The sequence below is a fragment of the Penaeus monodon genome, chromosome 22 (genome assembly GCF_015228065.2).
Source record: "Penaeus monodon isolate SGIC_2016 chromosome 22, NSTDA_Pmon_1, whole genome shotgun sequence".
In the NCBI taxonomy this organism is placed as follows: domain Eukaryota; kingdom Metazoa; phylum Arthropoda; class Malacostraca; order Decapoda; family Penaeidae; genus Penaeus; species Penaeus monodon.
Genome location: NC_051407.1, coordinates 13,393,354 through 13,393,603, shown reverse-complemented (window position 1 = coordinate 13,393,603; position 250 = coordinate 13,393,354).

Sequence of the window (250 nt, the reverse complement as noted above, 5' to 3'; positions counted from 1 at the left end):
CTCGGTTGTTCTTGTTATTCTCAATTTTCTAGATGTAAAAGGCCAAAGAAAGGAAATATGAAGTTGCTTTAGTGTCTAAGCTAGAGACAACAAACAATTATTCGGTATGAGTGAGCAAACGCTGTTCCAATTTAACTACCATTCGACAGCGCCTCAAGTTTAAAATTACACGGTGAGCATTTGTATCTTCTGTTGCACACTTAATAATACGTATCTGCTTGTATACTGACATAAATGTACGGACGCACGG